The sequence below is a fragment of the Triticum dicoccoides genome, chromosome 7A (assembly GCF_002162155.2).
Source record: "Triticum dicoccoides isolate Atlit2015 ecotype Zavitan chromosome 7A, WEW_v2.0, whole genome shotgun sequence".
Lineage (NCBI taxonomy): Eukaryota > Viridiplantae > Streptophyta > Magnoliopsida > Poales > Poaceae > Triticum > Triticum dicoccoides.
In genome coordinates this window covers 107303075-107317405 of record NC_041392.1, presented here as the reverse complement: position 1 = coordinate 107317405, position 14331 = coordinate 107303075, and the positions used below count along the sequence as shown (strand labels likewise).

General features: G+C 44.9%; 1 long non-coding RNA gene across 11 annotated transcripts; it reads left to right on the top strand.

The window, feature by feature from the left end:
* The first annotated feature begins 514 nt into the window (after positions 1-514).
* On the top strand, positions 515-7406 carry LOC119330825. Of its 11 annotated transcripts, none has more exons than XR_005160281.1 (10): positions 515-1001; positions 1149-1388; positions 1544-1604; positions 2250-2334; positions 2881-2978; positions 4104-4220; positions 4562-4725; positions 4824-4932; positions 5998-6172; positions 6929-7406. It is a non-coding gene; the product is annotated as an uncharacterized LOC119330825 (long non-coding RNA). The 11 variants fall into 11 exon arrangements; XR_005160280.1 differs by having other exon boundaries at positions 1146-1388; XR_005160279.1 differs by having other exon boundaries at positions 515-1048.
* The last annotated feature ends 6925 nt before the right edge of the window (positions 7407-14331 follow it).

Sequence of the window (14331 nt, the reverse complement as noted above, 5' to 3'; positions counted from 1 at the left end):
GGAACTCCCGATCTATTCTGCTCCCTGAAATTTTTAGGGTATATGGGTATATATAGGAGGAAGAAATACATCGGTTGATCTCTGGGCTGTTCACGAGGCAGGGGGGCGCGCCCAGGGGGGTGGGCGCACCCCCCACCCTCGTGGGCATCCCGGGACTCTCCTGGTCCATCTCCGATACTCCGTGGGCTTCTTCTGGTCCAAAAATAAGTTCCGTAAAGTTTCAGGTCAATTGGACTCTGTTTGATTTTCTTTTTCTGCGATACTCTAAAACAAGGAAAAAACAAAAACTGGCACTGAACTCTAGGTTAATAGGTTAGTCTCAAAAATCATATAAAATAGCATATAAATTGAACATATTGAACATATAAAAGTGGTAGTCACAACTAACCCAGCCACGTCGCCTTTAAATCGCTGCTGCCACCGCCTGTAATTTTTGTTCCCCGTCGAGGGCATCTTGGTAATTTCACGTACAGATATATAAAAGCCAGCCGCCTGTGGAGAAGACCTAGCCGCCTGCCACTCTCCTCTTTCCGCCGCCTCCACGCTCGCTTCCTCCTCCATCCTCCCGCGTCAGTCGCACCCCCTCCTCCCCTCCCGCATCTCGTCCACCCTGGGATCCAGCGAGGTCGGGTCCTCGAGCCATGGAGGCACTCGTCGCTGGGCCCTCGCCGTTGGCCTCCCGTGCGTCGCACCGCCTCCTCCCGCCTCGGCTCTCACCTCCAGCTGCAGCTCTAGAGGAGAGGAGAAGACAGTGACAGAGAGATGGCTGCGTTGGCGCTGGCGGCCCCGCCCTCGCCTTTTCCTCCTCCTCACCTTCCCATCGCTCATGCGCAAGTCGACCGACGGCAGGGATGGTCAGGAAGGTTTCCCAGCCCGACAGTGCCGTCATGGGAGTTGCAGGGAGGAGGTGAGGATGCGTCACGCGCGGACTGGATCGAGGGTGCCATGCCGCCGCCACGAGTCAACTCCACCGTTGTCACCAGGAATCCGTCCCCAGCAAGGTCTCGCTCGTTGCTGCTCCTCCTACAATCTCTCCCACAATGGCATAGTACGGTGGTTTGATTTGGTTCTTTTGGTGGTATGTTCCCTACCGTTTCTCTTTTTCAGTTTCTAACTTCGATGCTTTGATTTGTTGTTTTGTCCAGCAGGAGGAGCAGAAGGGGCCACGGATGAGGAGGAAGGAGACTAGCAGGAGGAGGAGATATTCTTGTTCGATTTGGTTCTCATGCTGGCATCTCCCTGCTGTCTGCTTTCCTTTTAGTTTCCAACTTTGATGCTTGGATTTGTTGACTTGGCCATCAGGAGTGGGAGGAGACAGGGAGGATGAGGAAGGAGACAAGCAAGAGGAAGAGAAAATCTTGCTCGCCTTATGGACTCGCAATAAACAGGTGTGTGTTGTGCTACTCATGCCTTTTTTAATCTCACTAACAACGGTGTTGTACTGGATCGAATCAGAGGAAGCTCATTTGCCTGTATATACAGAGGGTCGTCTTCTCCCCCCATCCAATACCTGCTAAGAGTTATGATTTTTCTTTGCTTCCAGGTCCACAGGAAAAATTCCTGAACGATTTTGGTATCCCCAGATTTTTCTTCCCCGCGATGAGGTTATACTTAGCCTACCCTCTGTCCCTGTGTGTGTAGGTTTGTCATGTTCTGTGGTCTGAATTCAGTTTGGTTTTCTTGTTCTAAAATCATTGCATGTCCAATGAACACACATACTCTCTGCAAGTTTAGTTTAATCTTTTCCTTTAAATATTTGTAATGATCCATTTTTAATTGTTGAGGCAAATAATTTTATTAAATGCTTATAATTTGTTTGAGAACAGATAGAACATCTGTTTTCGTTAAGATTGATTATCAAGTACGTCTGTTGTTTGCGAATTTTATAATTTTTGTATGGGGTGTAGTGACAAGGATGAGGCAGAATTAGTTCTCCTCGGAGAATTGGGTTACCACATCACTGGATGTAGGCACAACCCAAGCAGTCTAGAATGATTGACTCATCTAAATTTCTCTAATTTTCTTACAAAATATTTTCTCCCGACAGTGTATGCATTTACTGCACAAAAGTTAATTTATTTGAATTTTACGTTAATGCTTTGACCGTGGATGCCAAAACATCACAGTTTGCCTGATGGAGTGAATTCCGTTATAAAATGAAGTTCCTTCCATCAAATAGATAGCTTGTATTAAAATTGTTTTTCTATCCTGTGGGTACATGTTGGTTATTTTGATGCTTCCTTTTGAAGATTTGCAGAGATCAGCGAGGATTTGTGCGGCAGGGAGGGCACTGGTGATAGGAAACATGGGTCCAAGAAGTAATCAAAGAGCATGGTAAGTTGTTCTCCCTTTTCTAATTTAAAAGCTAGAGTCTGTCGGTTGTTATATAGGAGTATGATTAGGACAAAAAAATCATGGCATGCGAGCAATTCTCGGTTTAAATAGTGTGAGCTTAAATAATAGGAACTAACCATTGTGCCATTTTCAAAATTGTTACTAGAAAAGATAACTGAATAGCAGGTCCTGTAGAGTTACTACCATAAAGTTTATTTCTAACTGCATGATCTGAACTGCACATTCTGAAAGTATATTGGACACTTGCCCTTGGGAAATTAGACTACCATAGCATTACTTTGTAAATAAATGACATGCTAAAATGTTGGTTGTTAGTACAGAGATGGTGACATTATTTGGTCCTTTGGTATTGATTCATGATTTGGGGTTAATACATGATGTTGGTATCTAGTCTCTCTATTGCTCATGCCTCACTTGATGTTGCATGGGGTACAGGCAAAATGCCATTGGAGTGGCATACACCATACTTTGGTACTGCCTACACGTGATTCCATTTGATTTCACTTTCATTTTGTTTTTCTGCAGATCGTTTCAAGGTCGCTGCTGCTAAATCATGTAAGGATGGCGCAAAACTCACATGAGGGAAAAGACGAACTGCGGTAACCAAATCAACAGCTGATAAGGTACAAATTTCGGAAGATATATGGTCCTAAACAAGCATATACATCAGAATACAAAGGGGAGTTACGTTTCTGTTTTATGTTATGTTTCCTGCTTGCTATCTTGTTTACGGATATTACTGCTCTATGTTGCTATAATTGTTTGCTGAAGCTAGAGTAAATCACTATTGTTTTGCGGGTACTGATCGGAGTTGGATTCGGTCTTTATAAACTTGGCTTTCAGTTTTTCCCCATCGCCGGCTTATTTGCCTTGCTTCTGTATTCTTGGAAGAGTGAATAAAAGATACACGCATGATGAAATACAGGTAGCTAGGTTCATGGAAAATGGTCTTCCAGAACTCATCCTAATTGTTTTGAATGAGGTGATGTTGTAGTAATCATATTTGTTTCCTGGACAATATTTTCCTCATGTGTTGCATTCTGGAAAGGGTGTCTTTGGCCAGTTTTCTGTTCTTTCATTGTTTCAATTGTGTGACTCTACACATGTATCCTCACAATTAGTGGTGCCTACAAGAATGCCGGGCCTACCTGTAGCTTTTCTTATGTAGTTAAATAAAACAACTCAAGGTCTCACACTTTTCTTCTTTCCAATATAATAAGGCTGCTATTGCCTGTTAATACTAAACATTGGGGATGAGCTTTACACCAGTTATAGTTCATCGATTATCTTATGACATTTTGATAAACATAATTATATTTTAACTTTCTCTATTGTTTTCTTATTTTTTCTATCAAACTGCCATATATGATACATGAAGAAGCATTTACCTTAAGACATTAATAGAGTTTTCATGTAGAATTTGTTCTTTTTTTTGCTCCCTTAAATTAGACGATCAAGAAACCTGATAAGCGTCACGTTGGTTCAGGCTTGGTGCTAGATACTTAGCTCACATTTATCCTGGACAAGTACTGTATTCTCAAATCTATATGGTTAGTTGAACCTCTTCTTTGATGTTGGCGCTACAGATCCATCTCGGTCATTTAGGGAAACTAAAATATGCATCTTCAACTCATAGTTTGCCAGTTTGTATTATTTATGAGAACAATCCTACCTGGTTATATCCTTGACAAAATTTCTTGAGATTTATTGATATTGTTCTTGGATACTTATAGAGTCAAACTCTGCAGGCTTAGTGTTCTTGAAAGCCGCTTAGTGTTCCAATGAATAATTGTCGCTGGTGTGGTGCACGCCTTCATTGTTTGGTGGGCTGCTTCCTGCCTGGTGTGGTTGAAGAATTTTCAGAGGTATGGTCCATCTTGCGTGTGGCCTTTAGTTTGAGTTTCTGTTGACACATTAAATTTCCCTTTCCTGTAGACCCCTCCTTTTTCATTTTATTAGTTGGGTGTAATAGCAAATCATCTATAATCATTTTGTTTAACTACAATCTGATGCAAAAGAGTTATGTTTAGCTCTCATAGTTCATCCTTTATATGTTTGCTTTCAAAACAAAGAAATCGGTTGTCCAAGTTCTGATCATGCTCTGATTGAGATTCAGTCCTCCTTGATCTTTTTTCTGTATGCTTGCATCTCCTTAGCATCCAAGTTCTGATCATGCTACAATCTTGTTTCAAATTTATGCTAATAGATGTATGTACCATGATTATTGAGGAGGCGTATGAAATAAATCTGAAGAAAATAAGTAAGTCGCCTTCATCAGCGAGGCTGCGAACAACTCGTGGTGCCCCTGTTAACCTCCTCAATGTTTGCGTTGTTTGCCTGTCGGTCAAATGCCCACTATTCAGCAGACAGGTAACTTTGTTTCTTAAATCCCTTTCTCTATTCATCGCCCTGTTGATACGTGCTTAGGAATCAGATAAATTGTACTCATATAATTTAATATATCTCAGATACAGTGTCCAGATCGTTTAGGAACCAGCGTTACTTCAAAAAAAGATAGGACCTGATACACATTACATTCATGGACTACTGATATACCTGATGCATTTCTTCATGATGGTCGGTTTCCTTTCACCAGATCTTACATATTTAATTCTGTGTGCTTGGAACCCAAAACTGATTGAGATCTTCAGTTCTTACTTGCAGATGTTCTGTTATTCAGAGTAATTTAGTTTCCAGTCTCTATATATTAATCAAATTATGGGTTATTTTCAACCTTATAGCCTTTTATTATGTGTCCAGTTATGCTTCCATGGGTTTGCATATGTATTAACAATAAGAAACAGATTACTATTTTGTTTATACTTGAACCAAAGGGTGTACAATTAATTTTCTCTTACGAAAGGAATGAGTAGTCAGCTAGCTGAATGAGACGACAATCATGGCAAGAGAACCAACGCATATAGAGAAATGTTATTTTCGAGTTCATTGTGAAAGAAGGCACATAAGTTTTTGAAGTTCTAAAATGTGTTTCATGAAGAAACAATTATAACACTGTCACAAATCACACATAGAGAAATGTTATTTTCGAGTCTCCATAACCTACTGATCTTTTTTTAGATATATGAACTTGCATTCGCTTTGTTAATTCTTCTGCAATGCAGGTGATATTCCTAATCATTGCTGCTGACGCTGAAAAAATACTCCTGAAGCACTAGAAGTGCCCTATCAATAAGAATAGCAGGGGTTTGAGCTTGTTTAAACTGTAGAGTACACATGCATGTACTATTTCTCAGACATCAAGAGAACATGAGATAAACATGTATGACGGTCTAACACGTGATTACTCAGGTGTTGATTAGGAAGCACACATAGGTTTAGCAGAGAGGAAGTTTCAGTCATGCCATTAGTGGGTCAACAGGGTAGGCATTTTCATGAGATAATATTGATTTTAATGACGGCTAATAATTACACTGCTGCCTTGTTTCAGAATCAAAACTCTGCTATCTCTGGCCTTGCCTCTAGGGAAAAACATGAGCTCAAAACTGAAATACTCCAGATTTACTTGCTATCTTTTAGAAGTAATATTGTTCTATTTGTTAAGGTTCACTTGGAAGTGGTTGAGGTAGCCTGACCTGATGAGGATTCAGCTGAGGAACTGACCTGGTGACGTGATGCATACAGGGCAGGAAGCAAATCTTATGCATGAGGGAGTAGATCTTGCAATTGAAGTCGTATCTCCTGCAGAGGAGGAGCAACGATGGGGTGGAAGCTACAGGGTGAGTGAGAGAGTGCAGAAGGAGGGGATGGATAAGGTCATGTCGTCAGCAAGTGAGTAGGTTTTTTTTGAGAAAAGCAAGTAAGTGGATCAACATCGTCTGGTCAAGTAACTTGGGCAAGCCGAGTACAGTGAACTTGTCATGTCTTTATGTGAGCCCACAACATGGGTTAAATATGTATTGAGACAACTAAATGGGATAAATGAAATAAATTAGAACTCTTATATCAGTTTATAAAATGAATTAATAGAGCACATACCCAAGTTGATTTGCTGTTACCTGAAACATTTGTCAATGACACAATAATGTTGAATCTTCCTTTGCTATCTGCACAATCATCTTTTATTTTATAGCCTTAGTTGTTAAATGGTGATGTCCAATTACACTTTTTGTGCTGCCACAATTGCTATTGTAATATTTGTAGATTTGATCACCTGCTTTATATGCAGATGCATATGCAGTTCCGTATTTATGTTTTCTTAAGTTGTATATGCATGGCCTATAAATGATATAGTTGTATATACATGGTTGCATATACCGTACAAGGAGCACTTTGAATCATGGTTCTATATACAATACAGGGAGCAACTTTAATCATGATGCATATGGCCTCATTTTAATTGAATTATGAAGAAGTTTTGCTCTGTTTTGTGTATTGTAATCTGGGGTTTAGCTATGTGGTATGCAATTAATGGGAATTGCTTTTTTCCTTTAATATTGAAAGCTAGAGAACAGGAGGTAGAGTAATAAAAGCTGGTTCCTTGGAGAGTTTTTTGTGCAGAGTGGTGCATGCATAATATTATCCTCATTATGTCTCTTTGCATGTTCTATTGTAGGAAGTGGATGCTATCAAGATCATGCCAAAGGCGATGCTCATTCCCGTTCTTAGTGAGATGGGTTTACTCGATGCAAAGTATGAGCATTGCAGACTCTGGCGAGCTGCTGAAGGTCGACGAGGAGGGCAACGCCGCCACCGTCATCAGGCTGGTCCACATCCACGCACAAATCCGCATGCCCAGGCTGTTCAACATTTTCTTTCGCTTTTGGTGTGTCACATTTAGAGTCTTTCTTTCCCATTTTACCATGTTTGCATGGTAAGATGTTTTGTTGGATTTGAAGGTTCGTAGCCTTGGCTCCAAAGCTTCAAGCTCTTGCATAATAGTGTTGTTCAGTGGGATGCAGAATTTTTGTTTGTCTGATCGGCTATCCTTGGTGCTGATTTACGTACTGATTTCATCATCATATATAACTACAATAAAGAAGCTGTGTGTATAAATATTATTAACTGCTGATACTTTGCATCAGTGATTTCAATTCTGTTGGCCCTCCTTAAGATTGCTTGGGAATGTGAGGTTTAAAAGTTTCAACCCTGTGCAATGTGCTTCTGGGTGTGGATTTGTGGCTGACTAATTAACGGTTCTGTTAATACTGATATGTGTTGCATCACTTGTACTTATAGTAAGTGGAAATTTTTCTCATATGTTTCAATATGTGCCCGAATAATATTAATGTACACTCTTTCAATACATGGCTTACTCTTGGCCTTTGCGCCATTGGCGCAACTGGTCATCTAGTGCATATAAAACATCCAAGGTTGATAATATAATAGCATGGAACAATAAAAAATTGTAGATACGTTAGAGACGTATTAGGTCTCCAGATGGCTGTCTCCATGGGCATACAATGTCTGGAAGTGCGCAGGGACTCAAACCTCACAATATCTCAAATAAATGGAGATTTTGATGCCAAAAATCCGAAGATGGCGGCTTATCGCAACGCCGTCTTAAAAATGTCGGCTCGATTCGAAGGGCTCGAGTTTCATCACGTGGCTCGAGAAAGTAATCAAGCGGCGGACGTCCTTACCCGCATCGGCGCTAAGCGCAACCCCGTCCCACCTAACATATTTATGGAAAGGCTTTTCAAGCCGCCTGTGGTGTGGCAAGGGGAGAGCAGCAACACCAGTCCGGATCCGAATACAAACCCAGATTCCGAACACAACAATATCATCGGCGGCTGAGCCACCGAAATAACACCGTCGGCCCATCTCATCATGGCAGTCATTGCCCCATGGACCGAACCCTTCTTGGCCTACCTTAATAGGAGAGAACTCCTGGAGCATCAGAATGAGGCTCGCCGCATTGTCCGGCGTTCGAAGGCCTACAAGGTCCATAACGGAGAGCTCTACAAGAAAAGCGCTACCGGAGTTCTTCAAAGATGTATCTCCGAGGAAGAGGGGCAGCATCTCTTGGCTGAAATTCATGCCGGTCTCGGCGGGCACCACGCTGCAGCTCGGGCCCTTGTTAGCAAGGCCTTCCGTACATGTTTTTACTGGCCAACTGCCTGAGCAGATGCACAGGACCTGGTCCAACTTTGCGTCGGATGCCAGCTCTTCGCCAACAAAAGCCATATGCCCCCACCGCTCTACAAACGATCCCCATCACTTGGCCTTTCGCGGTCTGGGGGCTCGATATGGTCGGACCCCTTAAAGGAGAAAGCCATAAGAGGAAGTATTTGCTGGTCATGGTGGATAAATTCACTAAGTGGATAGAGGCCAAACCAGTTAAAACGGCCGAGGCGGAGCTAGTGACAGAATTCATATCCGGCGTGGTGCACCGTTATGGTGTTCCACACAGCATCTTCACCGATAATGGCTCCAACTTCACAGCCGATGAGGTGAAAAATTGGTGTGCTAATTTGGGCATTAAGCTCGATTACGCCTCTGTCTGTCACCCGCAAACAAACGGCCAAGTCGAACGGGACAATGGTCTTATTATGAGAGGCATCAAACCTAGACTAGTGCGGTCTTTGAGAAAATCAGCCAAGCACTGGGTTGAGGAGCTCGACTCCGTACTCTGGGGCTGCGGACCCCGCCTAACCGCACTACTGGATATACACCTTTCTTCATGGTGTACGACGCAGAGGCTGTATTGCCCTGTGATATTATTCATGACTCACCTCGAGTGCGCATGTACGAAGAGAGAGATGTCGAGCTTGATCGGCAGGACAACCTAGACGCCCTGGAGGAAGAGCGTGATGTTGCAAAAGCCTGTTCCGCATTTTACCAACAACAGGCCCGCAGATATCAATGCAAAGAAGTACGGGCCAAGACTTATAATGTTGGCGAACTCGTTCTACGCTTGCCGGAGAAAAAAAAGGACAAACTCAAACCCAAGTGGGAAGGTCCCTTCATAATTGACAAAGTTCTCACTAGAGGAGCATACCGCCTACGTGCTGCATCAGACAATCGCCTAGAGCCGAACACTTAGAACGCGGCCAGACTTCGAAGATTCTATGCCTAGCGCCAAACTATTCGTTCGTCTCCTCCACCCTATTGTTTCCTTTATTTTTTCCTTTCTTTTCGTTCTTCTTCTTTTTCTCGAAGACTTAAAGCTTTCGCACGGTTAAACCATGCACCTGTGATGTAGACATCCTTTAGCATATACGTCCATTATACTTGGGGGCTTCCCGGACAGAAGCTTATTCTTATTTTCCGAGCATCAAGCTCATTACATATGCGTTTTTCCCATATGTACCTTTTCTTCGCCATTATATACATCAATATGACTTAAGTTTTGGCCAAGTTGGGTTGCCTGACTCCTGTGCTTATGCCCTACGTTCCCATTAGTTTAGCTAGGGCATAAAGGGAGCACCTCTGCGATTGTTACTGTTGGATCATCCGATGTGTACCTCAGACTAGGTGAAGCCGAAAGCTAGTGTTCTTAAGAGAATATTCGGTCGGCGGATTAAGTATGTTTTATATTCCTTCCATTATGAACCCCCAGATGATTACCTATACTGTGATGTTACCAATCACAGTTCGGACATGCATTTTAACGCATGCACACCTAGGGAAAGGAACCCTTAACGAAACTATTCTCTCTGGAAGATGTTTCTTACAATCATGATGTAATATAACATAACTAGCCGGATACAAATTGTCTGTTCAAGGAACTATGATGCCTACGCCTGGTTTCCACGCATATCCCGGTCTATTTTACCGCTCAAGTATTCGGCAACACTCTGCACCTTCGGGTCCAGAGGTCGAAGCGAAAAGGTCTGCCATAACAATCATTTTTAAAATTCAGCTAGAGTTACATATGTCAAGGAAAGTACATAGTCACTAGGACTCAAAAATTTCCTCCACTATGCCGTCCAGCAGGCGGTCTAACTTACAATCCTGCTGGGAATACTTGGCGGCTACTTCTACTTGGTCATATACCAAATTAACGGGAACTTCTTTTCCATCTGACCCTACAGGTCCGACCCGAGCCATATGATTCGGATCAAGCTTGGTATACCATGTTTTCACCATGGCCCAGGCTTCTCGTGCACCTTCCCGATAGGCCGATATCTTGCACAGTCAAAAGCGCCGCCGCGCTCCCTTGAATAGCTGTATAAGCTCCTCCATCTTTCCCGGAGGGGAGGCGGATGGCCATAGGGCCTTGGCAACACTTCGCATCGCCTGCCGAGCTTGCTCGTGCACCTGCGACAGCTCTTGTAGCAGATCGCTTAAAGATCCGAACATCTCTTCGGGACAACAGGTCAGCATACCTGCAGACATAACTCTATCAGTCCCTTCTATGTCCGAATTATTCGAAGGTAAGTTCGACCACATACTGAATATGCCGCCTCGCAGCCTTTTATTCTTCTTTACGGAGTCCGCCAGCTGGGCCCGTACATCTTTCAGTTCCTCGCCCAGTTGTGTATTCGAATCCTCGAGCTTGGTTTTCTCCATCACGACTTTTGTTAGCACACGCACACCCGTGGCTAGTAGTTTTTTGGCTTCTTGTTCTCCGCTTTGAGCGGCTTTCAGTTGCTCTTGCTGTTGATCTAATGATCCTATTAAGAGGTGAGCAACCGTGTTAGCATTATTGGTATACCATTATGTTTTCTTGATGGAGGGAAACATTGCCAGTAGACACCTTCTTGGATTTCTCCAGTTCGACATTGGCAGCAGTTAGCTGGGTTCGATAATTTTCTAATTCCTGAGATAACATGCTGTTCTTCTCCGTAAGCACCTGGTTATACAATGATCCTTAAATCAGTTGTACCAACTGCTTTAAGTCTCGGGGGCTACTGGTGTATGATTATTAAATCTACGCTTACCCGCATATCTTCCAGATGCAGGTCTATGGCTCTGGCAAGCCCATCCCGAGCATCTCGGATGTACGCATCGGCCGAGCTGAAGGCATCAAATGCCTCCTTTGAAAAGCCGGGATCACGAAGAACGGCCCTCCAACGACGATGATTCATAGCGCTCTCCACTTCAGAGTTCGTGACGGACATATCCTCCGAATCCTCTATGGAAGGACAGTTCGGCGCCACTCCCGTGTCAACCCCCGTCCTTAGGGCAGGGCTCGGAACCTGACTAGTGGAGGCACATCCGGCCGGATCCCCGGACACAGTCCGGCGGATACTTTTCCTGATAGAATGCGGCGAATGGAATCACAATTTGATGTGGCGATCAGAAGGTGTATTCTTGAAAAGAAAAGCCTTACCTCTTTGACGAGGGCTCTACCGTGTTATCATTTGCCTTCCTCTTTGAAGATGTGCTTGGCGCGGGCGCCGTTCTCCTCGGAGAGGCTTCTGGTGCACGTGGTGGCGTCGAGCACCTCCCCTTTGGAATACGAAATAGTGCGGTGGGTGAGGCATAGTAAGGAGACTCTTTCGAAGAAGGTGTCTTTTAAATTACTCACATACGAAGCAGGAAGGAGACCGGGGTAATCGGCAATGATGGGTACTTCGGTACCATCGTAACTCGTCTGATAGAATACTCCATCCTCGAGCTCCACAAATATGTCCATATCTTCTTCGAATCTAGGGGCAAGGTTCCGGTTGTGACCCTCTGACTGGGGAGCAGGGTTATGGATCCCCTCAATAGCCTTCCGCCATTCTTGTAGCGAGTGGATAGGTTACTGTCCATCGAAAATAATTCAGGAAGAGGAGTAAAATGGTGGCTGTGGGAGTCCTGGATTAGGGGGTCTCCGAACAGCAGGACTGTTGGACTATGAAGATACAAGATTGAAGACTTCGTCCCGTGTCCGGATGGGACTCTACTTGGCGTGGAACGCAAGCTATGCAATACGGATATGGATATCTCCTCCTTTGTAACCGACCTTGTGTAACCCTAGCCTCCTCCGGTGTCTATATAAACCGGAGGGTTTTAGTCCGTAGGACAACATACAATCATACCATAGGCTAGCTTCTAGGGTTTAGCCTCTCTGATCTCGTGGTAGATCAACTCTTGTAATACTCATATCATCAAGAACAATCAAGCAGGACGTAGGGTATTACCTCCATCGAGAGGACCCGAACCTGGGTAAAACATCGTGTCCCCTGCCTCCTGTTACCATCTGCCTTAGACGCACAGTTCGGGACCCCCTACCCGAGATCCGTCGGTTTTCACACCGACATTGGTGCTTTCATTGAGAGTTCCACTGTGTCGTCACCATAAGGCTCGATGGCTCCTTCGATCATCGCTAGCGATGCGGTCCAGGGTGAGGGTTTCCTCCCCGGACAGATCTTCATATTCGGCGGCTTTGCACCGTGGGCCAATTCGCTTGGCCATGTGGAGCAGATTGAGAGCTACACCGCTGGCCACCGGTTCAGATTTGGAAACTTGAACTACACGGCCGACATCCGCGGAGACTTGATCTTCGACGGATTCGACCCATGTCGGACGCGCCGTACAGTCTTGACGAGCATGACGTAAGTCTACTGCCGGACAGTATTCAGGAGATCGCATCCGCAGCTACTCCGTCCATCAATCCGGAGCAAGTCGCGCCATCCGAGAGCGGAGGGATGGAACCCTCCATGGAGGCCGCGCTCCCAGTGGCGATAGAGCCGGATACTGACTTCACCCCTTACGGGAGCCGTGTTGCCGAACCACTGGATTCATCTTCGGTCACGGACTTCGAGCCGCTCGTATCCGCGCCCGTCGAGTCCGACTGGGCACCGATCACGGAGTTCACCTCCACGGATATCTTTCAGCACTCACCTTTTGGAGATGTGCTAAATTCATTAAGGTATCTCTCCCTGTCAGGAGAACCTTGGCCGAACTATGTCCGACTAGAATGGGATGCGGACGATGAAGAAATTTGCCGCCCACCCACCACCCACTTAGTAGCCACTGTCGACGACTTAACCGACATGCTCGACTTTGGCTCCGAGGACTTCGACGGTATGGACGACGAAGCCGGAGACGAACCGGAACCACCGCCCACAGGGCGCTGGACCGCTACTTCATCACATGACGTGTACATGGTGGACACCCCCAACGAAGCCAATGCATGGCGACGAGAAAGCGGAGGATGACCCCTCCAAGAAGCAACCCAAGCACCGACGTCAGCGGCGCCGCCCTAAGTCCCGCCATTGCAAAAACAGCGATAACAATAGTCCACGCGACTCCGGAAAAGACGACAACTGCACCACCCCGGTGGCAGAAACGATTAAGATGCAAACAACAAACATAGTACGGATCCGACGTCTGAACATGATGACGCCAAAGATAAGCATCATCAATCCCCATCTAGGGAAGAAAACAGTCCGGACGATGATGCACCCATCATCTCGGAAACAAACTTGGAGCAAGAGAACCTCCGCAGAAGGCTTACTGCCACAACGAGAAGCCTGAAGAAACATAAGCAAAGGCTCAAGGTCGCACAAGATACGCTCAACAGCAAGTGGAACAAAGTAACAAAGTATGGTAGAACCTACCACCCAAATACCTATCCAAAGCGCAAGCTATTACCGGAATTCGATGATGAGGCCTTAGAGCCCATACAGCCGATAAGTGATACGGCCAACCGACCGGATCCAACACCCTGTGAACGCGATAGAGCGGCTAACAAAGTCACGCATAAGTCAACACACATTCTACGTGAGAACTTGCGTCAAAAATCCGGCGCGACCAGATCTGTCTATGGATCTAGGAAGCACGCTACGGTACACAACCAGCACCGAATACTACAACCATCCGAACACTATGGCACATCCCAATATAGGGGTGCCACACACCCACTATGTTTCACTGATGAGGTGCTGGATCACGAATTCCCAGAAGGATTCAAACCAGTGAACATAGAGGCGTACGACGGAACCACAGACCCTGGAGTCTGGATAGGGGACTTCATCCTCCATATTCATATGGATCGTGGAGACGATCTCCATGCCATTAAATACTTGCCCCTCAAGCTTAAAGGGCCAGCTAGGCACTGGCTGAAAAGCCTCCCCGAAAACT